Source organism: Lissotriton vulgaris, chromosome 8 (assembly GCF_964263255.1).
Source record: "Lissotriton vulgaris chromosome 8, aLisVul1.2, whole genome shotgun sequence".
Taxonomy (NCBI): Eukaryota; Metazoa; Chordata; class Amphibia; order Caudata; family Salamandridae; genus Lissotriton; species Lissotriton vulgaris.
The window spans coordinates 518,816,058-518,843,097 of NC_141696.1; positions in this window are offsets into that span (position 1 = coordinate 518,816,058).

The following is a 27,040-nucleotide window of genomic DNA, read 5'->3' on the forward strand; positions in this document are numbered from 1 at the left end:
ACGCTGCTCTCGTTGGTGAAGGAAGGAGCTCAGGAGACTGAGGGCCGGTCCTGCTACCCCTGCCTCCCTTAACCTAGATGTTAAAGTGGCGGGAGACAGGGTATCGAATGCTGCTGTAAGGTCCAGCAGTACAAGCACGGTGGTTTGCCCCAGATCTACTTTCCTGCGGATATTATCCGTGACTTTAGTCAAAGCAGATTCCGTGCTATGTAGCTTTCTAAAGCCATGCTGGGACCCATCCAAAAACCCTGAAGCATCAAGGAAATTGGAAAGATGATAATTCAAGTGGGCCTCCAGCATCTTAGCAGGGGCCGGCAAGAGGGATATTGGCCTGAAGTTCTTCAATATGCCGGGATCCAGGGTGGACTTTTTGAGAAGAGGCTTTACGATAGCTCTCTTCCATGCCATCGGGAAAATACCATGTTCCATGGCTCCATTCATTATTTCCAACATCGGAGGAAGAATGATGTCCCTACGGTCCTTTAGTATTTTCAAAGGAACCGGGTCCAGCGGAGAAGCTGATTTCGATTTATCTAGGAGGAGATTGAGTCCCTCCAGGGAGAGCGCAGGGAAATGGTTAAGGACCTGAGGAGTATCCGCATCCCAAGATTCCAGAAGTTTGACTCGAGAGGAGTCCTCCTCACTCAGAGAGATCCTCTGTGATTGTAGAGCTAGATAGATATCATCTATTTTTTTATAGAAGAAATCTGAGATGTTGTTACATAGCTCCTGTGAAGCAACCACGGGATCGGGTGCCTGGAGAGAGCATAGAGAGTCCACGATCTTAAAGAGCTCTTTAGATGACGTGAGAGCACAGGTCAAGTTGGTAAAATAATCCTGTTTTTCCTTAATCACTCTGCTCTTATATTCTCGTAACATGCCCTTGTAAGCTTCTCTATCTTTAGGGTCCCAGGATTTGCGCCATCCCCGTTCCTTCTTTCTGCATTTTTGTCTGAGAATCCTCAGTGCATCAGTAAACCAAGGAGCTGTTGGCTTCTGTCGCGCTACAAATTTAAGAGAGGGGGGGGGCTAGCTCATCTACGGCTTCGGTAATAGAGTCGATGAGTTCTTGTGCCACCTCATCCACCATCCACTGAGATGTGATATTAGTATTTTGAATAAAAGGTGCCGGAGCCTCATTTGTAAGATTCCTGAAGTTTCTTTTGAGACATTTCTTGTTGGTACCCAGATTACCTTCCAGACAGGGAATGTCTAAGGACAGGGGGACTGCTAAATGATCAGACAAAATTATCAGTACAGGCATGCCGACAGTTAGCCTAGAATCATTAGAAAATATCCCATCGAGGGTATGACCAGCCTTGTGGGTCGGATGGAGAACCCTTTGGACAAAGTCGCATGCCTCCTGGGAGTTAACCAGGGAGGATGTGTCTTTCTACGCCATATCCTCTAGATGAAAATTCATATCACCAAGAATGGTAAGATGAGATCTACCAAAGTAGGGTTCCAGAATTCTAAAAAGCTCGGAGCAGAAATTGGTTCTGGAGCCTGGAGGTCTGTATACGAGGATTCCAGTGAAGGAACTCGACGCGGCACACACAATACAAAAATATAGGGCCTCAAATGGATCGGTAGAAACCGATAAAGATTTTACAGTGCAAGAGAGTGTGGACTTAAAAAGGATAGCCAATCCACCACCTCTACAACGCACCCTATCCAACCTCTGAAGCGCATATCCTTCCGGTATAGCCAGAAGAAGGTCGTGACCAGAGGAATCCGAGGCCCAAGTCTCGGTGACAAAGACCCAGTCCGGCTGCCTCATGCTAACAAAGTCATGAAAATCTATCCCATGTTTGATCAGAGACCGTGCATTAATCAGAAAGCCCTGTTTGGGTTGACCGATAGGCCGACCAGGGGGAGGGGGAGCAGGACTCCTAGTAGCCTGTGTAAAAAAGTCAAAGGATGTTTTACATGAGGGGCATGACCGCGCCTGACGTATAACCTCCGGAAGAAGCCGATGATAGCAAGAATTCACAGGGGGTCTAAGGGACAACAAGACACGAAACAAATCGACCTTGGAAGAAGGAGCGGACAAGTCGGGAGTCCCAGGGTCCAGCCCGTCCTGCAGCGCGTCCTCGGCGCGGACGGGCGCAGACGGGCTGAACTCTGGCGTAACTCCGGCGTCAGTCTGGCGTCCCCGCTGCGCGTGACCGCTGCGCGTCAGCATGACTCACTTATGTACCCGCCTAGCGTCCAACTGACAACTAAAGCGTCAAGCCTACCTGTTCGCGCTGAAAAGCGGCACCATCTACTTCCAAGATGGCGCTACTGCGAGGAGCTACGCAGGGAAGCGGACCCGCCCAACAGCGGTGTGTTTCCCAGAAGTTAAAATGCAAGTGAGGGCCAGGCGCAGTTAAAAGCAGGGAATAATAACAGAAAACGGAAATAAAATGAAAAACGAGGTAAGCTTTAAAAACAAGCAGCAGCTCGAATCCTGAAGCGCACAGAGCGCAGGCACAGGTCAAATATCAGCTAGAAAGGAAGAGCTAATGATTTTCCGCACTTATGTACCCGCCTAGCGTCCAACTGACAACTAAAGCGTCAAGCCTACCTGTTCGCGCTGAAAAGCGGCACCATCTACTTCCAAGATGGCGCTACTGCGAGGAGCTACGCAGGGAAGCGGACCCGCCCAACAGCGGTGTGTTTCCCAGAAGTTAAAATGCAAGTGAGGGCCAGGCGCAGTTAAAAGCAGGGAATAATAACAGAAAACGGAAATAAAATGAAAAACGAGGTAAGCTTTAAAAACAAGCAGCAGCTCGAATCCTGAAGCGCACAGAGCGCAGGCACAGGTCAAATATCAGCTAGAAAAATTAAGTTAGTAACAAACATATAAAATGGCTTTTTGAAAGTAAGGGCCATTTTTTAAAATATTTACTTATACCTGCTATTTTTAGCTCCACTCACCTTACTGATATCTCTGCTGTGACACAAACCTTGTTTGAGAGGTATTGCTCATAAATGGTAATCTAATGGATATCAGAAAGTTGGGGATTTCCTTTGAGCAGAGGTCTGGTAAGAGTGGCCACACATAGAACCCTGCATTCAGCATGGGAGAATGCCCCTTTGCTGGTCATTTATTTGTAACATACACTTTTTCTAAGCATTACATCTAATCAAGATTGAAGCTAGTTCAGCACTAGCTGCAGACTTCATTGATCGGATAGCTCTAAGCCTGTTAGGTACTGGATTGCTCACTTTGGGAGTATTGACTGGGAGATCTGTTCAATAAAGTTGAAAAAAAGGGCTGCTTATGGTGGTGGTACAAATCTCACCTGAGGTTTGGAATGCAACAAATAGATTTGATTTCTCAGTGATAAGAGGTGCAAACATCTGCCGGATGCAATACTACACAAAGTTGCTCCTATATAGAACACACACATTTCTACATAAAATTAACCCCCAGATAAAAGATAAATGTTTTAGATGTCTTAAGGGGAGTGAAGGAATGAAATGGCATGTTAATTGTGATTATTCAAAAATTGAGGAATACTAGGCCTCCATTAACAAATACTGTATCCTCACGCTTAACATTGATTTTGCCCAGGATATTCAAGCCATCATGCTGGGGGTCTCAGCCAACGCCAGAATGTGGGTGGCAGGTAAAAGGAGATATTTCTGGTTACACTGATAGCCAGATCCCTAATCCTTCAAAACTAGAAGTCTGAGGTTCCCCCAACTTTTGCACAATGATGAGCGATAATAGAAAAGATTAAGGGCCTCATTATGAGTTTGGATGTCCATGAACTGCCGTACCCACGATCGAAGTCCGACCAACTCGAAACCAGTGGTCTGACCGTCCGATTATGAGATGGGCAGGTTGCTACTGCAATGACTGTGGCTGAACTGCTGACACTGCCCGCACACCACCAGGGTCATGGTCGGAATCTTCACCCTGAAGAACACGACCCTGTTTGTGGCGAAATACTGGCAAGTCCATTTTGTACCATATACACATTACCTGGAGTAGCCACAGATGGGCCAGACTCAGGTAATGAGTAGGTGGTATTTTCCCACATTCATATGTGTACATTCAACACATGTGCAGTCAAAATGTACACATAGGCATTGATAGATATGGAAAGCCATTGCCCAGCGCCGCAAGACAACCACAGCCATATCGTGGGCCCCGCGGTTAACTTGTAATATGGGGGTCAGAAGACCGCCAGGCTGTGGTCGTCTTGTAGCTGTGTTGTTCAGGTGGTCAAACCGCCCTAAAGGTTTAGAACGCCACTCTGCTTTAAGATCTGAATCATGCAAGAAATTTAATAATCTATAGCAGGATTGTGAAACGTAATGTTCTGTGAACGCTCATAATCAGGGAATACTGAACTAGGAGCAGGGGGATGCTCAGGTGGGTTAATTGTGGTTTTGTCACATGCAATCAGGTTGATGAAACTATGTTCTCAAAATGTCTTGTCTGAGATGTAATGTGTTCATGTGAACTCTATGATAAAAAAATAAAAAAAAAAATAGAATTTGCTAAAATAACCAAAAGTTAAAGTGGAGTTATACTTAGGTCTTGTAATAAATAAATAAAGAAAACTGCCATTTTAAAACCAAAAACATTTAAACTCACCAGTCATGCATAACTGACCCATGTACATTTGCACCGCTATTATGCACTGCTTATGACCTCACATAATACATCAATGATGACATGTGGAATCTATGCAAGTTCCAACTCCTATGTATAACTCTGCTGCCACCATTGTTTTAGTGAACTTCTAAGGTTTTTTTATAGTGAGTTAAAATCTTAGGGCCAGATGTAGGTAAATCTTTTTTACCGATTCTAAAATACCGATTTTTACCTATTCTGTATTTTAGAAATGGAAAATGGTATGTAGGAAAAATAATTGGTAAAAATTAACGAATCAGTAAAATTCAAAATCAGTAATTCCCATTCATCCGTATGGGCCTGGATGCCCATAGGAATGAATTGGAATTACCAAATCGGTATTTACCGATTAGGTAAATACCGAATCGGAGATACGAAAAACAAGCAATTGAGCTAACAACCAATCACGTGCCCCCACCCCACCACTCAACCAAGCAACAGAGGAACCAACCAATTCTGTGCAACCACCCCACCCCACAACCAGGAAGTGGCCACGCCTATGCAGGTGCAGACTAACTGAACATCCAGGAGAGCTGTGAGCAACTGACTGGTGGTTCTGAGCAGAGCTGTGCAGAAGTGCAGGATGGATTCACAAGACTCCCAGAGGGAAGGTGCTGACAGGAAGAGAAAACTGAAGTTCAGCACAGGTGAACTGCAGGTGCTGGAGGAGGAGATGGTAAAACACCACACCCAGCTGTTTGGAGACAGTCTCTGCAGGTAGCAGAGGCTGTGAAGAGGAGTACCTGGCTGGGCATTCAGGCTAAGGTGAACGCCATAGGGGTGACAACAAGAGAAGTGGATGACCTAAAGAAAAGATGGTATGATCTGCGGATCATCACGAAGAAGTTGGCTTTACAGAGAAAAGAGGCCAATGTTACAGGTGGAGGAAGGAACAGGGCACCTGCCCTTACAGATCTGGAACAGCTAGTGGAGTCCACCCTGGAGCCAGAGAGCATATTTGGGATTGGTGATGCTGACAGCTCAGCCCGAGCTGCATAAAAAAAAGGTAAGTGACATGTCCATAATTCCTCCACCCTTGCCTGTCTCCCTTCCCCAATGTGGCTGTGTGTTTCACACTCCAGTACAGGCTTTTGCATCCACAAGCAATGCATCATGGGAGTCATAGTCATTTCAACATACATCAGTCCAGTCATCATGAAAGAATGTCAGGCATGCCACACACTACATTTAGAGGCAGTTGAGGACCATGACATTGTGTGACTGAATTGTGATTTATTATAGAAATACACGGTGAAAGCACCACTAAGCCAATGTCCATATCTGTCCACAGGAGAGTCATCGCACAAGACTGTGCAGGAGAGGGAGAAGAGGGTACCCAAATGGAGAGGAGTGAGGATGGATTCAGGAGTGCAGTGCCCAGCACTGTAATACCTCCAGCACCCAGTACACATGCAGCTGCCACACCAGAGGCAGGCACCATACAACATCCATCATCGCCTCTGCTCTATGACTTTCCACAGCAGGACCCACAAACACATTCTCCATCAGCAGCCTCAGAGGTGTCCGAAGACTTCAGGCCCAGGAGGCATGATGTTCCCCCGCTACAGATCTTTCAAACCCCCTCTGATGAGGAAAGGGAGGGGGAGAATCAAAATGAGCCAGTGTAGGCAAACATTGCTGGTCTTCTGTCCACTCCTGTATCTGTGCACAGAGGCGCAAGACGCCATAGGGTCTGGGAGGGAAGCACAAGTGGCAACGTTGACGGGGTCTTCTGTGAGCTGGAGTCCACGATGGACAAGGTGCAGCGTCTACAGGCAAAAGCAATTACTGCAGTACAAAGACAAATGCGCCACCTGAACAGTAACATGGAAAACATGAACCGGGGAATCTCCTCAATGATGGATAGCATGAGGGACATGGCAGATGGGGTGAGGACATGTCCCAGTGCGTGATGTCACTTTGTGACGAACTGCATGAAGACCGCACACAGAGGCACAGGGAGAGGCAGTGCATGCAAAATCAGACAAAGGCCATGAACCGTCTTGCAACAGCAACTTCCCTGTTATGTCGCAATTCTGTTGCAATGCAGGAGGGGCTGGTGCACTGCTGCACAGATCTTACCAGGGGGATGGGGAGAGTTACAACAGCGATGGAAGTGCTGCTGACAAACCAGTCAGCCAACGCAGGAGATGAAGGTGTAGGGGACACTGATGACACCCCTAGCAGGAGCAGCACCCCTACACAGGAAATTAGGAGGAGCAGCAAACGACAAACTACAGGCCCTGGCTCAAAAGCCAATGTACAATCCCAACCACAGGCATCCCGCAGTGTTGTGCGTGGGCGCAGACAGTAATGCTGCCCACACTCCAGAGGACATGTTAGGGTGAGGTAACCCGTGTCCGTCTAGTTAGGCTAGGCACTCTTTGGAGTAGAAAGATGTGTCTTTTGACATTTACCGTAGTGCCCATTAAACTACGTCTTTCACATTGAACCCCTGGCTGTGTCTCTTTACTTACTTAAAAGTAGTTGAGTGTGATCTCTGCCCGTCTGTGTCTGCCATCTGTTGGAGTTGCAACTCCTGCTGTGTTGGGTTCAGGCAGTGCATGTTCATCATCATGGTCCTCATAGTCGCTCAATTCCAACTCGGTGCCCTTCTAAGTAGCAAGGTTGTGCAACATTGCACAAGTTGCAATCATCTTACAGCAGATGATTGATGAGTACTGCCGTGCCTCTCCACTTTTGTGGAGGCAGCGGAACCTGCTTTTTAACAGCCCAAAGGTGCGCTCCACAATGTTCCTAGTAAATTTGTGTGCCACGTTGTATCATCTCTGGCTGGGGGTTGAAGGGTTGAGGTAGGGCGTCAGGATGAAAGAGCGGACGGCATATGCACTATCTCCTATTTTTAAATGAGAAAGCCATCACTCACATGCACACATACACATACATCTGCAATATGTATCAAGAGAGTGTCACACAGTGTTTTACCTAGCACGTATCCTTCGCCAAATTCCCCCGCTGTCAGGCGTTTGTAGATCCCACTGTTCTGGAAGATGTAGGAGTCGTGGGTACTTCCTGGGAACTTAGCCACTATGTCCGTGATAATGTACTTGGCATCACAGATTACCTGTACATTGATTGTGTGGGTTGACTTCCTGTTTCTGTAAATGTACTCTGTGGCAGCAGCTGGGCATATTGGGATGTGGGTGCCATCGATACAGCCGATGACATGTGGGAAATGTGCAATTCGATAAAAGTCAGTCTTGTTCTTGAGCAGTTCGGCTTGAGTTTCAGGGAAGCTGATGTAATGATGCGTTCTCTGAATCATGTCCTCTATGAACTTGCGGAAGAAACGGGACAGGCAGCTCTGGGACACCCCACCTACCGCAGCAATCACACTCTGGTAACTCCCAGAAGCAAACAGGTGTAGGCTACACACCACCTGCACATGGGGTGGGATGGCGTGTGCCCTTGGGGTTGGGTGCTCCAAAAGTGGGTACAGGTCCCTGATTAAGTCCAGGATGATGTTGGGGTATAGCCTGTACCTTTGCAGTATCTCTGGCTCAGTTAGTTGAAATAGCGCTATCCTCTGCCTGTAGACCTGCTCCTCCCTTCTCCAGACCCTCTTTCCTGCTGCCTGTAGCCGTAGCCACCTTGCTATCACGTAGAATGCCGCCATTCTGGTCACACTGTTGCATTTTGGGCCCTTTTTTGTAGCTTGCACCTGGTTACCACCTGCTTTCAATCCCTGGTAAATACTAACTCTTAAATACCGAATTTCATGAAATTCTGTATTTTAGAAGTTACCTACATCTCAAAACTCATCTTTTGCATTTCTTATTTACCGAATCGTTAAAATTACCAATTCCGTAAAATTACAGAATCGGTGAAATTACCGATTCGGTAATTTTACCGAATTGGTAAAATTACTGATTCGGTAAAATTACAGACTGTTTTTTACTGAATCGGTATTTTATGTGTCCCTACATCTCAATATCCAAATACCGGTCGGTAACGGCCGAAAATCGGTATTTTCGGCCGTTACTGACCGGTATTTGGCTACCTACATCTGCTTAGTAACTTATATAAGCATAACTGCAATTTAACCTGTGTTTTTCAGTAAATATATATACACACACACACAAACATACGCACAGAGTTAAAGAAATGGGCTTAAGTCTCACTTGCCTGTAAATACCATGCTTTCTCGATTATGGCATGAATACTTTACACATAAGACATAAGAAAAACTATATTGTTACCCACATTTGTTATCATAAATTATGCATTAGAATGTTTAAATTTCTTTTTCTGAAGGTTATTGAATCATACCAATGGGTAACTGTTTTTGAATTTTAAATAATCTCCTGCATTGTTATTCATACTGGTATATATACACATTCAGTAACACATAATTGAAAAAAAGAGGCAACTGTTTCACAGGCATCCTTCTGCATAATGATTTCCCTCTAGAAATAGATTGTTGTTAGCTAAAATTATTAATGGCTTCTATAGAATTATTTCCATCCCTCATTAGGTTACTCAGTGTGATGAAATGCACGCATTGAATTAATTTCCTCCAAATCTCAAATTTAAATAGTTTAAAAACAGCCTCAAGCTATCTGCTGTCAATGTACAGTTTGCACATAAAGATAATTGCAAGAAAAGTATTAACACTAACCCTAAAAAAAAAAAAACCTCCACCGCCTCCCTCATCCCAGACATCCGTCAGCCGGTACAGCAGCAAAATATAAGAAAAGCATAGAGTCAACTGCATCATTTCACAGGACCACATCATGTCTACACCCATTATGGAACATCCTTACTCTGTCCCCCACCCTCTCCAAGTAACTGCAAGGAGAAATATTGCATCCATCCACTCCACACCTTACAAAACTTTTGAGGATAACCCATGCTGGCATATGTGACTTTTTCTGACACCATATACATATCCATGCCCCACCCCCACTTCTGCAGTTCGGGCTCCTACTCAACCCTCTCCCCCAGTAGCGGTCTATGTCTCTCTTTGCACACTACAAGTCCTAGGCCTCAGAACAACAGTGTGGCCTGTGGCAGGTCAATGTCCTTGGGGATCCCCAGGAGGCTACATTTAGGATACAGTGGGATCGACTCTGTAAGGACTTTATGGAGTTCCTCGGAAACTGCTATCCTGTAGTCCTGGATTAATGGCCATCCTCAAATAGTGTGGAAAAAGGAACTGTTCTCTTTATGATACCTCACACAGCGTGCAGTCTTCAACTATCGCAATAAACCCTGTAAAGGATTTTGTATGACTGTAGGAATTGTATTAAATTCAGCCTCAATTGTATTGATACCTCCCTTGGGTGCATTAGGGCCACATTCCAGACTATATCCTCTAGGTCTCCTACATTCTCCCCCCATTTCTCTTGCAGCATGAGTAGAGTTTCAGGCATGTTGTTGTTGAGGGCTTTATAAGTTAGGGAGATTGCACCCTTTTCAATCTTCTCTGTTAGCAGCTGTCATTTGCCAAAGTGAAGGAACTCTTTATGCTTTGGGTCGCCTACCACAAGTGGTCGGAGCGATTGATTGTCCACATATTGCCTTTGTGCCACCACATGCCAGAGAACAAGTCTACCTCAATCTAAAGAACTTCCTTTCAATCAATGTGCAAGTTGACTGCTTACCAAATTTGTACATCACAAACATGTCCGCGCATTTTCCAGGATCAACCCATTATTCCTTCGTACTACAGAACAACACCATACCCCAACAAATGTAACAACTTGGACCTGAGAGGGCCTGGCTTGTTGCTAAGTACAACCTATCATTATATTGTTTGGTTAATTTAAAGTTAAATGATCTAAATCAGTTTTACATATTTTGGCTCAATTAGAATTTTTTCCTTAGAAGAGACTCAGCTTATCCTAACCGACTGTGGTTGTTTGCACCATGAAGGAATCTAACAATGCCTGGGGAAGATCCCTTCATCATGGTCCTTGGAAGAACATGGAGGCCAGTGGAGTAGGCTTTTGGCCTCCAGAAAGCCAGATTTTGATATCTGGAAAAGACTGGTGGAGCCCTACTCTACTCACCCGCTTTTGGGGCCGATTCACAGAACTAATCTGAGTTAAAATCCTAAACTTAATTATTTTGGTATTCATAGAAGGCATTTAGTAGTAGTAAAGTTAGGACTCCTAACTTTACTAATACTAAACTGAGATAAAACCCTAAAGTTACTATTTTTGGTATTCACAAAAGGCATTTAGTAGTGGTAAAGTTAGGACGAAGTGTGTTACACAACATAGCTCTGTTATGGAACATCCTGTACATTGCAGAGGAAGAAGACCATGGCATGTCACTAGGTGACAATGTTGAAATGCAAAAAGAAGAGGAAGGAATTGACTTACATCAAGATGTTATTGACAACTTGTTCACATCAGTGTATGTGTATATTCACATATTATTATATTACATTTGTAACCAACTTTTTATCTAATGAGAATAAAAGTCTGTGCTAGAAATTTCATAGAAAGGGTAAGTTAAGGTATATCCAGGGCATCGATGTTTGTTGATCTAAGTTTTGACACATGGACTACTGTGCTTATTTAGATTGTTTTTTTAGTGTTTTTTAGGAAATGTGTCCTCATAATTTGTCAATTGTAATTTGTCTTTTTTGTAATGTTATACAAAATATTATTTGTTTTAATCTATTTTAGATTCCTTCACCATGTCATGTGCATTTGGACATTTCAACATTGTGACATTTGCAGTTATATGCTGCTGTTGCATACCAAAAAGTGAACATGGGATGAGCCTGTGAAAGGCACATACACTTTTGATGTGCTGATCTTGTACAAAGACAACTTGAACAGTTTTTAACCCGTTTGCTGTGGGTGTCGGCCAAGGGCCTTCACGAGCACTACCTCTGTAGTGCTGCACACATCGGTTGGCTGACGCAGCCCCACCCGCTCAATGGAACGCTCTGCACTGGCGCGGAACGTTCGAAGCAGCAAACAGGTTAATTGTAGTTGTAAAGATTACATTAGACTTTTTCCCCCCCGAATACATATAAATCTCCTTTCACATAGGCAAAAAGCTGTTGCTGTGTCTCATCATTGAAGGATGAACTATGTAGAACATCACTTAAAGTTGGTTATGACATTCCACCAGCTAATGCAATAGTGTATTGGAATGATCCTGTGGCCACCAAAGGGAGTACTGCCATTATTTTTACTTTTGAGGTTATTGACATATGTTTCCTATTGTAAGGCAAAATGTCTGGCTCCAGCTGATGGCATCCATCAACAAGAGTTTGGCTATTTAATCGGATTGTTTAGATTATCTCCCATTCTTCCATGGTGGCGAGGTCTGGAACTATCAATTAAAATATTGCAAGATTATTTTGGAATATGCATGGGTTATAATGTAGTAGGAGATTTTGAGTAACATTTCTTTATTCCAATTAAAACATATCCCAATATGTGTTTTGTGGATTTTGTTCATTTTTGTCATATTTTCAAATATGTGAAACACATTACCTATATGGAATTTATTTTTGATTAAGCAATCTTTATTTTAATTGAAGTATTTAAAATGTATGATGGGACTACTAAAAGTGAACAAATATAGAAAACAAAAAATACACCCAAGTTATTTTTTGTTATTTAATTTTTGTATTCAATAAAACGAAATGAACTAAAACAGGATGTTAATAAAAAAACAAAGAAAAACATAATAAGTCAAACATTGGGGAATGCAACTAATATTGAAGGGTCTAAATTGCTTGGAATCCAATTTCCAAAAAACAACTGGCAAGAAAAGGTAAATGTGTCCAGAAATTAGTCCACAGAGTGAATGATATTCTCATAGTGCAGTAAATTAGGTTCTCTGGGCCAGATATACAACATTTCCATTTTGTGAGTTGCAAATTGCGTTGTTTTGTGACTTGTAATTTGCGACTCGCAAAATGGAATGTTCAACAGGGTCTAAGACACTATTTGTGAATTCCAATAGGGTCGCAAAAGATCTGCCTCATTAATATTCATGAGGCAGGTCACAATTTGTGACCCCATTGGGAATGGCCAACGCTCACAGGATGGTGGCCTGCTGAGGTCAGAAGACCACAATGTCTGTGACTGCTTTTTAAATAAAGCACTATTTTTGTTTAAATGTAGACCGTTTTCCTTAAAGGAAAATGGTATTCATTTAAAAAAGGAAATTGAAACGTTTCTGTTTCATTTTTTAAGAGTTAATCAATTGTCCATGGGACCACTGCCTGCTCTTAAAAAAATATTTTTGCTGCCAGTCACAAAGAGGAAGGGTTCCCCTGGGGACCCCTTCCCATTTGTTAGTGGCTTACCGCCTTTTTGAAATACGTGGTAAACTGCAAGAGTTTTGCGCCCACAATTACAGTTGCAAAACAATCATACACGGTACTGCAACTCACTATTAGTAAGGGACACCCTTGGCATGCCCTTTCCTACTAGCAAGTCGCAAGCCCTATTTTGTAGGTTGACAATAGGTTACTGACTCACAAAACAGGGTGTGTACATTGCAAAGATTTTGTGGTCGCAAACATGCCGATCTCCTTGCAACTTAAAAAATGTTTGTACCTCTGGCGATATGTCTCTTGCTGGCAGGGTTTGAGGTCTTGCCATCTTTTCTGGGGGGCTAGTGAGTACACAGTTAAAGGGTCTAAGGTGGGTGCAGCTGTTCCCTCTTGTGGCAGGACCTCCCTTTCTGTTTCTGAAGTACATGTAGTTGGCCCAGATGTTGTTGGACAGGAGAAAGGGGAATATATTGCTGGGAAAGCCCTGTACATATGTTTAAACATATCATGCAGCATGCCAGACTGGGACCCCAAATTGGAGTTCAGCTTCTCCATCTGTACATTGTGTTCCCTTTGGAACTGCTTCATCTCCTGGAGCTCTATCAGTACCTGGGTTAGCATATCTTGGGACTGATGGAGGGATCCCAAAACGTGGTTGATTGTGGCTTGGGTAATAGTGAACCAGGTGACCTCACTTTGCTGGCCCACATATCCCCCCCATGACTCCAACCCCCATTACCCTGTGCTCTTGACCCAGAGTTCCCCAATACACCAGATCCTGGCTGAACTGTAGGTGGTGTTGGTGTTCGATTAAAAGCAGTGAGGCCTGAGGGGCACAAGATTAGGGTGATGTTGGTTTGGAAACTGGAAGTGGAGGTATCCATAGGCTGAAATTTGGTAACAGCTGGGGTGTGAGGTTACAGATGTGGGCCGAGTAAAACTCACTGGAGCAGTCTGCGCAGGCAGACCAGAAAGATCAGGCAGCTCCTCATCATATGGACTTGCAGGAGTGGAGTCCTCACTGAAGACATGTTACTAATTTGGACTGGAGGTATATTCAGTGGCAGATGGTTGTCCATGTATTCTTGGTGTTGGACCTATTATGAATTTAAGCAAATGAATATTGTTAACATATGGATTATACATCAAATTAGTTTGAAGTTAAAAAATAAGGAACCTAAAAGGAGAAGAAAATTACTATATTGATTGCATCTTCCAGTGGTATTATAATAAATTACACAAACTGTTTAAATTGCGCACACACCAACTTCAAATAAGCAGGTCAAAAGTTGTCCCGAAATGAATAAAATATTTAGAAAGAATTGTGAAAGAGACCACTCCAATCCCTATCAGGCTAGAAATATGACAATTACACAACCTAGAAAGATAATACATTAGTCATCACATACACATTACAAAGAAATGTTTTAATAAAATATACTTATACTCAGCATACAAAATTACCTACCTTAACATTTTGAAAGTCATCAAACTTTGATTTGTGATACAAATAACTTCATTTAAATGAACCTCTTCGACGCTCATGACGAGCTCAGCTCTCCGGTTACACACCCGTGAAACGCTCAGGTGAGGGGAGAATTCCCCCGCTGTGCTGAACGTTCCACGGAGCCAATGCACCTGTGACGAGCTGAGCTCGTCATGAGCACAGGAGCACTGTAGCTCATGACGATCTCAGCTCGTCATGAGCATGGGGGCACTGTGTGCGCCCCCCTCCCCCCCAGCACAGCGGGGTAATAAACCCCGCAGCAAAGGAGTTGAATACCAAGGATAGGACATCAAACAACATTAAACACATAAACATTTAAAAACAACAGCATGAAACGGAGATTGATAAATACATAACACTGAAACATACTGAAAATTATAATAGAAAAGAGGAAATGAGCAAGAAGACATTGCAATATTATTTTCACAAACCTAAAACAAGGCATCAAGGCATTTGTAGCCATTTCAATTAAACATCAACAACACATGTAGATTTGTAAGTCAAACATACCTAGTGTAAATATGCAGCAAAAATATAACATACATTTACAATATGAAATACATATTTGAAATATGTTATTTGGTGTTAAAACCCAAGACCATGACATCATGTGAAATGAAATGGAGATTGAAACCTATCATTTTAAATACAAGTAAAAACATTCCCACAAACAAACAAGACAAAGAAAAATGATAGAACTATTTATAGGTTTCTATATTTCTGAAAGGTGCAAAACACATTAGCAACAGCTAAATTAAAAACAAAAAGGGCATTTAAGTTAAGTGACACATTGAAAAGTTTAGCTTACCAGTCTGCAGTCCACCAGGGATTCTGGCCAAGCCTTCAGAATGTAGAATCTAAAAGACCATCTCCCAGGGAAAACTTTGTATAGGGGGCTGGGAGAACTAGCACCAGTCCTTGGGGCATCCAGGAGATGCTTGGAGGCAAGGGAACGCACTCTCCCTGGAGGAGTTCCACCTCTTCCTAATAACCTCCCGTGTGCACATGTTGTTTGCTACAGCATTCACTCTGTCAACCATTCTGGCCCACATTTGTCTTTTCAGGGCTATGGTTGTATTCTTGAGCTCCAAACAATTGTGGCTCTTCTCTAATAATTTAATGCACCATGCCTGACAATTCTCCCACACAGAAATTGGGATTTCTCCTCCATCCCATTATTAAAAAAAACAATGACATGCATTTATGACCCACAATAAATGAAAGATTAAAAAGGGACAAGAAATGGAAAAAGCAAAAAAATACCTAACCTCACTGAAAATAAAGTTCTGGTTGACAATGTTGTGCTACAGTGGAATGGCAATGGTTCATGGTCTGAAATGGAGTGTGTTTTTTAGAGTGATATGCAGGTGAATACAGTTAGGCAAGACACACCAGTGGTCATATTTCACAAAGTGCCCCAGGAGAACAACGGGTATTTGTGCCTATGTTGTGCGCCCCTGGGGCACTTTGGTATTACAGAAGGGGCCTTAGACACTTGTGCGGCCACTTCGATATTACTGAAAGTGCAGACGCACATACAGCACCAGCGTTTTCTCAAGAGGGCATTCCCTCATTTTCATGGGGTGTTGCCCCATGAACATGAGGGAATTCCTTTGTCTCTATGCCTGGGACATAATATACACAAGGGCGCAGAGGCAAGGAAACTGTCACAGGGGACACTGACAGTGTGCCACCTAAAAGGTGCTGTACTGTCAGTGTGCCCCTGATAGCATCCCTCTGGAAGAGGGCAAGGGGATCCTATGGACCCCCAGACATCCCCTTGCTGGCAGATGCAGTCACTCACTGCACCCGCCTGCAAGTGGATCTCTAATCCCCTTAAAACGGTGCATCTCTAATCCCCTTAAAACGGTGCAGGCAGGTTGCCACCTGCACAATGAAACATGGAGTGGCTGCTTCAAAGACAATCCATTTTTCACCTCAGGGCAGCGCTATTTCACGGCTGCCCTGGGGGTAGCACATTTTACATAATAAAGTGCACTTTCCCTGTTTGTGCCCATCGCATCTGTTTTTAGGTGCGCCGGGCGCAAACAGGGAAAATGCACCCTATACATAATAAGACCCCAGGTGTGTGATACTAGCATTCATCCAAAAGCCACAGGAATAGTACAATGTTCAACACGTCCTGTGACAGAATCCCTTCATCAGCTATCCACCCCTAGAACAATGCCATTACTGCTGTGAAATCTAAATCGACTTGGCACAATCCTGCCACCCTGACAGAGATGAATTAATGTTAGCCAGCAAAGGAGTTTGCCACATCAGCAGTGGTGAGCTACTTATGCAACGATAAATACTCTGTTGATGCGTATTAAATCAGCAAGCACACATCTAGTTATAGCAGGTGACCTTCTGTCACCTTGACCGAGAACTGGTAAACTCCACTGTGCAGGGATGACAGGAGTCCTGCCAAGATCTAAATCGGGCCCTGTCACCATATTTTTAGATGTGGGTGCATGGCCATGCCCATAGTGGGCAGACACCACCCCTATGTTTATGTTTAAATAACCCTGGTGTCTGGTGGGCTGCTGTCTGCCCCCACAAGGAGGCAGATATGGGGTAATTACTCCATCTGCCCCCGGGGGCAAAGAGACGGTCTGTCCACCTGTTGGGGTGGGAGAATGGCCATGCCCATGGTGGACAGCTCACATCCCTATATAAAAGTCATTCCCTGGTGTCTAGTTGACTTTTGTGCCCCCCGGTCATATTGTGGACAATCACCCCAATCTGACCTTAGAGCGGCAGAAAGACCATCACCAAATTTTATTAGGTGTGGAGGCATGCCCATGCCCATTGCCGACAGCCCCTAGCCTATATATGTTTTTTTAATCTGTCATGGTGTCTAGTGGGCTTTATGCCCACCTGGGGCAAGGTAGAGGATAACTAACCCCATACATCCCACAGGGGCAGAAAGAATGTTATAATTAAATTGCTAGGGAAGCACAAGCCTTTGCCAAAGGGTCACTACCCCTTTCCCTAGTGCCTAGTGGGTCGATCCCTGTTTGGGGATTGCTCTCCCGTGGTGAACATCAAGCTGGAAGCCACTGGGCAGAGGTTCCATTGGAAAGGAGAGATTCTCTCATTTGCAAAGGTACCTCACCCAGGAGAATCAGTGCCTGGGGGGATGAGATATGCCACAGAGCACTGATTCAGAGAAAGTAAAACAAGCCCATTGGTTTTAAGTTCACTTTTATTGTCATGACGTCTGCAAGCCATGTGCCTTTATATACCTTTCTAGTCTCTGCCAATGGTCAACAGATGCACTGGGGAGGTAGTAGGGGTGGTGGCCATTGGCTGACACCCACACTGAAGGAATTAACACTTCTAAGTCTCTCCTAAGGTAGGCCCTAAAGGTTTATAGGGTAGGGTGCATTGTATTATTAAAAAGTAGGACATATGAACTTCTTACATTTTACATGTTGAGGCAGTGAAAAAACTCTTAAAGTAATTTCCACCGGCCAGCCTCCTATCTGCAGTTGTCTGTATGTGCCCTGTTTTTGTCCTACTGTCTATTTTTGATCCTGTTCTGCCGTTTTGTGCCTTTGTCACTTGCACCTTGTTGTTTTTGCCTTTGTTGCCTGGTTATTTTTGTGCCCATGTCTCTTGTTGCCTTGTTGCCTTCTGTGCCTTTGTTTTCCTTTTTGTCTTTCTTTTTCAGCCTTATTCGCCCGTCTTTCTTACTGGTTCGGCTTCTCTCTCTTTTCCTGCTGCTGCAGCCCCTGTGGCCCCTTCCCCCCTGCCTGATCCCGCTCCTGTCTCCCAACTGCTATCTCTCTCAACCATCGTCAGAACACACCGGCTCAGTATAGAATCCCACGACGACAACACCTGGTTCATCCTCTTCCTCAGCCAGGAACCCGACATCACCAGATGCAGCTTCCAGGAAGGAAAGAAGGACGTTGCATCCTGGATGAGCAGCAACTGCCTGAAGCTCAACTCAGAGGAGACAGAAGTCCTTGTCCTCAGATAGACCCCATCCACATGGGACGATGCCTGGTGGCCCAGCACCCTTGGTAACTCTCCACACCCACAGACCATGCCCACAACCTCAGCATCATGCTCGACTCCTCCCTCACCATGAACAGAAAGTTCAACACAGTATCTTCCACGTATTTCAACACACTCATCATACTCCGCAAGACCTTCCAGTGGATCCCCCAAATCCAGGAAGACCAACGCCCACTCACTCATAAAAAGCAGACGGGACTACGAGAACGCCCTCTACACTGGAATCAACAATTCTCGACTTCACGAACTCCAGACCACCCAAAATACTGCAGCCATACTCTTCATCAGCATCCCATGACAAGACCAAATCACCCAACACCTACGAGACCTCCACTGGCTCCCTGTTGAAAAGAGAGTGATCTTCAAGCTGCTCACTCATGCCTACAAATCCCTCCACAGCACCGGGCCCCAATGCCTCAACAAAAGAATCTCCTTCCAAGCCCCTAAGAGAACAAGAGAAACCTCCGCTCGACTGACCTCGCCCTGGCTGAAATCCCTCACATCCAGAGAGCCAGAGAGGGAGGAAGTGCCTTCTCCCACATCGCTGCCAAGACCTGGAACGAACGCCCATTCAGCATCAGACAAACCCCCACACTTCAAGCATTCAGGTAGAGCCTCAAGACCTTGCTTTTGGGATAGCTCAAAGCTGCCCGACATCACTCCCCTCAGCATCTTGAGACACTCATGGGTGAGTAGTGCGCTTCACAAATCTGTGATTGATTGATTGATTGATTGATAGAAGCAGCAAGAAAATACCTGTATGACCTTCAGAGAAAATCAACAGTGTAATATAGTCTATTGCATTTTTTGGCTTTCAGTGTTACATGATGGGGGAGATATTGTTTTTTCTTTTTTTCTTCATACTAGTTGTGGGTGGAGGGCTGGCGAAGCTGAAATTAGGGCACTGAGTGCGGTCATCACACTGCAAGGGTGAAGGGTGGATAGGACATCCATGCGGAAGGCAAAGTAGGTAGACAGAGGTGGACAGAGAGTGGGCTGCATGTGGGAGGGGCACAGGGGAGGTGGGAGTTTGGGTGGGGAGGGAGAGGAGAGGCAACAGCCCATGAGCGGAGCTGCTGGTTGGGTTAAAAACAGACAGGTTACAGGATCTATATAATGTCTTTCAGAAATAGAGGATGGGCAGTAGGAAGAACCAGAATATTGGAAAAGGGGGACCACCAAGGATTGTGCAATATTGTAATATGGTTCAAATAGAAGAGCTTTATGGGGAGTTATAAGTTAAGCATTCTGTCTTTGAATTTAAATGGCCTCAATAACCCAGAGCAAATGCAAGGCCATTTTTATTGTCTGGAAAAGCAGAAAACAACTTTTGTGTTTCTATAGGAGACATATGTTTTTAAGGAGAATCAGGGTCAAGCTATGTGGGGCTCCTTCCAGCTTCTGTTGCATTCCACTGCTTTGGCAGCATTTGGAGGGGCTGCTGTTTTAGCAAGTAAGAGGTTTAGTAGTGAGATTAATAAATTATTGATGGAAGAGAAAGGGAGATGGGCGATTGTAGAAGGGCTAATTGAGCAAGTGTCAATTACATGACTTTCTATATATGGCTCGATGAATGATGAGCCGGAGCCCCTGTATGATTTGATTCATCATCTTGCCCAATTTTAAGAAAATATTGTAACTAGGGGTGATTTTAACTGTGGCCCAAATCCTGGAGTTGGATCAGAGTAACCCCAAGGCTAGGCACAGGCAGTCTAGAGTAGCACAAGCCATAAATATGTTAGAGGATGAGTTAGGACTCTTTGACCCCTGGCAAAGATCGAACTCAGGTCTGAAATGGTAAATGTTGTTCTTGGCCTGGTTTCAGATGGGTTAAAGGACAGACGTTCTTCTTATATCCAATTCCTTGGTAAACGTAGAGGCCACACATGTTCCTAACTTTTGTTTTTCAGATCACAGAGTGGCCAGCCTGGTAGACACAATGCGATCCACAACTACCCCTAGGAATAGATGGCCATTTAACAAAGACCTACTCTCAAAGGAGGATTTTCTGGAAGTGATGGGGAAGAGAACTCAACTCTTTTTTTGGAGAACAGAGGTTCGTCACAACCAGAAAACATTTGGGAGGCTTATAAATGAACAATGTGGGATGAGATTACATTGCAAGAAAGCGTCCAGTAAAACATAGAGAATAAGAAACGATGAAGTCTTTCAAGGGTGCTCCAAAGTGCTGAAATGATGCCACTACAGGTATTAGATAAGCAGTGATATTTAGCTAGAGAAGGGACAAAGAAGTAATTACAGACATTCTTGTTGGAGAAGGATAATATAAATTCCCAGACCTATGGCCAACAGCTATATGAGGAATGGGAGGTCAGTTGTAGATTGTGTCAAGGCCCATTCAGTCTTGAATGGTGAAGAATAAAATCAACCAAAATAGAAGATCCAGTGAAAGGGAAAATAAAAAGGGATAAAGAGGAAATAGAGTCTATCTTCAGTGACTTGATTCAGAAAATCTATGAAGAAGGTATTGATACTTCGTATGAAGTTATTATGAATTTCTTGATGCTGGCTCAAATTTCCTCATTGACAATGAAAGCTGCAAGAAATCTGATCTGTCTAATAGAATTAGAAGTGGTGGTAGAGTTGGTGAGGGAACTTACAAGATATGAAGTTCCACTGGCGGATGGCTACCCCTCCGAATGGTACTCATTGATGATTAAATACCTAAAGAATACCCATATAAAGCTGGTCAATTATGTTTTAAAGGAGCAGCCATAGCCCCTTCAGCTGAAAAAGGACTCTTAATTTGTTTTCCTTAAAAGTAAAGGAAACCGGAAGAGGTACCTTCGTACTGCCCCATCACTTTACTAAACTCAGGTTATAGGATCTTCATGAAGATCTTTGCTAGGCGCATATCGGAGGTAATAGTTTATTTAGTGCAAGTCGATCAGAATGGGTTTGTGTGTAGATGGCAATTATTCTCTAATACACATTTCCTTATTGAAGCTATTGATTACTATGCATCTAACCAGATTCCAGCGGTGTTCTGGTTCATCGATGCTGAAAAAGCTTTTGTTTTGGTGTACTGGAACTTTTCATTTTGAACTTTAAAAACAATGAAATTCCCATGTCAACTTCTTGAGGCAATTTCAACAATATACAAGGACTCCAAGGCACAACTGGTATTAAATGGGAAAATGTCGACCCCTATAAATAGTCTTTGGGGCACATGGCAAGGTTGTCCATTGCCCTCTTCATTGTTTGTGTTTTTTCTGAACCCCAGACTTTCACAAGATTAAGCTAGATGTGGATGACCTGGTTGTACATATCCAACCAGACCCCTCAATTATTAAAAAAGTGTTTGAACTTTTAGGAGATTTTTCAGATAATACATGTAATACCATAAACACTGCAAAGACAGAGAATGCTGCTTTTCAAACTGATATGTAGAGCTTGCCTGAAGTTCTTCAAATGGTCTAAATGACTAGTCCTATTGGGTATATGAGTGCTGGAAAATGGCCCTCTCTGAAGGGTCACCCTAAACCTTCCTAGACTTCATGAACAGGAGTCGTTACAAAGCCCTTGGAAAGCACTCTAAGTTCAGCACAGGCGTAGCAGGCAGCAGGCCAGCACAACAAGGCAGATAGCAAAGTGGCAGTCCCTCCTGCAGCTCAACAGCAGCAGGCTATCAAAGCAGAGCAGTTATCAGAGTGTCAGTCCTCCTGGCACCACAGCAGTTCTTCTGGCAATGTGCAAATGTAGAGCCAGCAGTATCTGGTTACAGGTCCACAAGAATGTCTGATTAGATGGGGTCAGAGACCCAGTACAGATACCCCTAAATGCCTTTGATGAGGGGTGACTTCAATGGAACTCTCTGAAGTGCAAAAGGATCCCTTTCAACTCAGTCCTGTCTGCCAGGCTATCCCTGCGGGTTAAATCAGTGATTTGTTTGTGGAAAAGACACTAACTATTGATGTGTAAGTGTCAGTCGCTCTTATTTTACCCTACCCAGGAAGACCAATCAGAATACAGATGAATGTAGATGAGTGTTCAGAATGTAGATGAGTCTCACCTTCCTGTGTTTGTGGCTATCTAGAGTGAATGCAAAAATGTAAAAATGCAAAAATTGTAGCTTTCACCCAACCCCAATGTGCTTTGGAGACAAGCTGCAGGCGCAAAAAGCAGTAAGTACAGAGAAATGTCCACTTTTTAAAAGTGCAAAAAACACAGTTGATGGACAGAATGCAGAACAATGTCTTACATTCACCCCAGTACAAAGATCTGGGCCTAAATCCATCGTTTTTTTGCACTCCACACCACCCTAGGTCAGACAATGGCTATATGCAAATCAGCCTTGACCCTGTGCCTCATGGGAACAGTCCAGCCCGAACTACCAAGCCATGTCTTTCCTAGACCGGAATCAAGCATCCCCCTCTAATAACGGGTGGGTTAGTTGGTACAACAACACTGTTTTCTTTAAACTGTTTTCTCCCTAATGCTCATAAGCAGCCTTTGAAAAGAAGATAGATTTCAACTTTTGCTTTAGGATAATATTACACAACCCAGGGTTGGTAAATAATTCCTCCTGCCCCAAAGTTACCAGATTTGTCTTCACAAAGTCGATCCAGGGAATTTTATGAGCGTCGTCCATTGCTAGGCAGTTTTTTATTATAAACTGGTTTAGATTTACTGTGAACCTAAGCCATACCATACAGAATGCCATAGGAGGACTGGAGCCAACTTAATATCTGTTATGTAAGTTAGACTAGATTCGAGGTGGTAAATATAATTTGAACATGCACTAGGAAGGGTGAGTACTTTTTTAATAAAATTTGTCTTCTAAAATTTGGAGTTGGGTTACCGGAACCATACCCCATATCCTTGCTCCATAAGCAGCAACTGAACGTGACTTTGTCTGATAAATCTTGCTTATAGTAGTAAGGGGTTTTGAACCCAGCCTTTTTGTAAAAAGCATTATAGCTCCCTTATGCCTCCAGCGGATCCAGAACGCCTCAGCACGACTCATCCTGGACATCCCCCGTCGCAGCCACATCTCCGGACACCTGAGAGATCTGCATTGGCTCCCGGTCAACTAGAGAATCACCTTCCGTCTCCTCACCCACGCACACAAAGCCCTACACAGCCAAGGCCCAGGATACCTCAACAGCCGCCTCAACTTCTACGCTCCCAAACGCCAGCTTCGATCGACCAGCCACGCCCTCGCCGCCGTCCCCCGCATCCGTAGAGCCACCACAGGGGGACGGTCCTTCTCCTACCTCACCACCAAGACATGGAACTCCCTCCCCACCCACCTCCGCCTGACCCAGGACCACCTCGCCTTCAGGAAGCAACTCAAGACCTGGTTGTTCGAGCAGTAGCAGATCCCCCCCCCCAGCGCCTTGAGACCCTCTGGGTAAGTAGTGCGCTATATAAATGCAAAGATTGATTGATTGATTGATTGATTATGCTACTACATCACCAGTGCTCTATTCTTCACCATATTTGCTCAAGTCTGTTTGTTGTCAAAGTGAACCTAGGTACGAGAAGAAGTCTTCCACCTCTAGTTTCCTCTGGCCAATCATAAACGTATATGCTCTCTTTACCACAGGCGTCCCTACTATTAGGACAAAAGACTGGTATTCATTTACCCTTAAACCCAAAGAGGACATGAAGGATACGTAGGCATTTATTATTTGTTGTGAAAACAGATAAAAATCTGAATGCCGGTAAGCTTGGCGGGGCTTTCTCCAAGACCCGCCTCAGACTCTCCCACCATCGACGCAGGACCAAGCGTTTAGGCGGTGGCAGTGAGACTATGGCGGACTTGTAGCCACGATCTAATTTGGGCGGTAGACCACCCAGGCAGCGAGCGGGAAGACAGATGAAAAAGCAACAGCGTACCAATTCTACCAAGATTGTAATAAAGCCCTGAGTGTCCAACACCTTCCTCAAACTGGTTTAGATTGAAGCATGAATAGTAAATGTCATAACTTTAGTGTCCAACACCTTCCCCAAGTTGCTTTGGAGTGGAGTGTGAATATTCATTTTCAACCCTTTTGTGTCTAGCACTTTACCTGAGTTGGTTTAGATTGGAGTGGGAATGGTAATTTTCAATACCTTCCCAAATTGGCTTAAATTAGAGTGGGCATAGTAAATGTCACCTCTTTTGCCTCCAACACCTTCTCCACGGTGGTTTAGATTGGAATAGGAATAGTAAACGTAACTCCTTTATTGTCCAGCCATTCAACAAACTGGTTTATATTGAAGTGGGCATAGCAAATGTCACCCTTTTAGTGTCCAACTCCTTCTCCATGTTGGTTTAGATTGGAGGGGGGATGGTAAATATAACCCCTTTAGTGTTCAACATCTTCCCTCAGTTGGTTTAGATTAGAGAGGGAATAGTAAGTTTCACCATTTTAGTGTTCAACACATTTCCCAAATTTGTTTGGATTGGAGTGGGAATAATAAACCTCACACTTTAGTGTTAAACACCTTCCCTGAGTTGGTTTAGATTGGAGTGAGAATAGTAAATGTCACCCCTTTAGTGTGCAACCATTCCCCAAATTGGTTCAAATTGAAGTGCTAATAGGAAATGTCACCCCTGTAGTGTCCAAGACATTCCCATATAGGTGTACTATTTTCATGGGGTTGATGTTTAATTTTTGGGTGATGTGATACATTCTTATTTAATTATAGACTTTTTAATGAGTTTAGGAGGTTTTTGAACTAATTGGTTTTGGTAAAAAAAAATGGGTTTTGGTGTTATTTATTGAGTTTGGTTATTATGTTGACAATAAATTTGTAGTCGATATTGTGGTAATCAATATTTTTGACATGGTATATGTTTATTTATAGGTAATGATATCAATGTTACTGATATTTATACTATCTATATATGTAGAAATTGATTTTTTTAAATGATATTAGGGTGCTTGGTATTAGTGATTTTTAAAGTAAAGTACATGGAGTTGATAATTTTGTTCTGAATAATTAATTTCCGATAATTTTGGTTCTCCATATTTCTTTGATCAATATTATTTCACTGATACATCCTAATAGCTTTATCAGTGTCAAGGTGCCCATCTAACTTTCAAATATGGTTGAATTTGCTGCTTATGGTCTATAGCAAAGAATATTTGTCCACGAAAATGATGAGTAGGAGAACAAATGTTGTAGTGTTTGCCAATGTTTTATTTACCATATGGAAAGCACTTCTGGGAGGGAGAATTGAGAACACTGTATAACGGCACTTTTTGGGGAATTAGAAATTTGACTGCAAAACATGAATTCATAATAATTAACCTTTTCCACCACTTTATTTAGTAATGACAAATGTACTTTCATTGTAATATATAGGGGATTTTTAGTAGGGACACTGAGGCCCTCATTACGATGGCGGTTGGTCAGACCGCTAACTGCCATCGTATCAGGCAGATGAATGTCTGACAAAAAGTCAATGGTTCCACCTGGCCAATTACGATCTGACTGCTGTGCAGGCTGTTGGGAAATGCCCAGGAAGAGGGCCGCGGCACAAGCCACAGTAGAAAAAGTCACTTTGTGAACATCCATGCACTGTGTGGCAGGCACTATGTGGTGCAAGAACATGGTACACAGTTGTGTGGGGGGCACTACATGTGACCCCCAGGCCACTTATCAGTGACCCACGAGGGACAGGGGCACTGCTTGGGGCCCCAAAGTTTGTTTCCGTCTACCTTTTCATGGCAATTTGGACTACCATGAAAAGGCATTTGGAAGAGGACATCCTAATCCCTTGGCGGTGCCTGCACAGTCACTGCCTCCATTGTAGGGATAAGGTTCCGACCACTGCACCAACGGGATCTTGGATCTTGTCAGAAGCAGCAATTTCCACCCCTGTATTTGCACTCAGACTACCATCATTGTAATTCAGGAGTCGTGCTGATGGACTGGATGATGGGCATCTGCCACTGATGGCCTGTCGGTGGTGTTCTGCCGCCATTGTAATGAGGCTCTTGGTATTATCTCCAGTAGTGGTGTTTAAACCCCTATTTTTGGAAAGGTGAGGAATAAATACCAGGAATGGAAACTGTGAAAGTAATTTACAAAAAAGATCTGATGCAGACCCTTGCCACACAGCTGAAAGTTTCATTGAAACTGACACCAAGTGATTCAAGGTACTCCAAAACCTCACCGCACATCTACAAACTTCATCAGAACTGGCGCCGAGTGATGCAAGCCGCACAAAGCCTCACTGCACTGCTGAAAGCCTCATCAGAACAAAATCAAAATGTTCTTTAGTTTTCTAAATTGGATTTACATTTTTCTTGTGTTGTGTTTTCAATTTATTACTGTTTGTGTGCTGCATTAATACTTTACCCGTTGTCTCAAGTCTAAATGCTGCTGTATCAAGCTACCAGACGATTAAGCACAGGTTAGTTTAGTGACTTTTGTGGGCCATCAAGACAAGAATTGTAGTTGTCGTTTGAGTGGGGTTTTCACCCTCCTCAACCAATAAGACATTTTTTTTTTTACAATAACCTATAGTGAAAATGGATTATATTGAGGCTGATGAAATACAATGTCTTGTTTGTCATTTGTATGCTTATTTGTCAAAGACTGTAGTGTTTTACTGGTTTGCATAAATTAAAACGGAGCATAAATGGAG